Raw genomic sequence first — 1,024 nt, forward strand, 5'->3', positions numbered from 1 at the left:
GAATGGATACAGGAGCGTTCCTTTTCAGGCCCAGGTTTCTGTGTAGACACACAGGTCAAGCAGATGTGCCCCGACCTTGGGAGCTTCCCAGGCTGGGAGATGACAGACAGGAGGCAGGCACTGCGTGTGAGGGTGGGAGCAGCCCCTGGGGCATTGTGGGAGCCAAGGGGAGACACGTGATCTGGCCTCAGCTGCTGGGAGCCTTCACCCAGAGACCCCTAACCCAGCCCACAGAGAGCAAAGCAGTTCTCCAGGCAGGCAAGGGAGTGGTGGGGCTGCCAGGAGACAGGACAGCACATACGTGAGCCCTTCATTCATTCATTCATTCATTCATTCACTCAGAACCTGTTTTCTGAGCACATCTGTGTGCCAGTCCCTGTGCTGAGAAATGCTGGGCACCCAGAGGTGAATCAGCTGAGGGCATCTCTTATCAGTGGAACCACCCGCCGAGGCTCCGCTGAGTTGAATCCTCCCCAGCCACTTCCCCTGACTCCTAAGAACGGTCGGATTTTCTTTTCATGGCTCTTCCACCTTCCCCTTCAAAGAGGCCATTGCCAATGGGAAGCACTTCGCTAAGAGGTTCTGTACCGCCAGGTTGGCGCAGAGTTAGTAAGATGGGTCCTTGCGATCATTTTGATATTGATGATTTCGGTACGAGTCACCATTCGTTCCAGAGCCACAGTCCCAACCACGACCTCGGAGGGAGGGCCAGGCACGGGAAGACGCTCCACAGGGAGACGTGGGTGGTGGGCTATGCTGTTGTCCTGGACCCCCCAGCCCAGTCGAGCGACTCAACGCAGTAACTACAAGGACCACGAGGGGGCAGTGTTGGTAGGTGCAGGTTTACTGGAACCCTAACTTGTCCTCTAGAGCAGCGGTCCCCAACCTTTCTGGCACCAGGACCGGTGCTCCTATGAGAATCTAATGCCATGACCTGAGGCGGAGCTGAGGCGGTGATGCTGGCTCTGGGGAGCCGCTGCAGATGCAGATGACGCTTCGCTCGCTCCCCTGCCGCTCACCTCCT

Source organism: Pteropus alecto, unplaced genomic scaffold (assembly GCF_000325575.1).
Source record: "Pteropus alecto unplaced genomic scaffold, ASM32557v1 scaffold41, whole genome shotgun sequence".
Classification (NCBI taxonomy): Eukaryota; Metazoa; Chordata; class Mammalia; order Chiroptera; family Pteropodidae; genus Pteropus; species Pteropus alecto.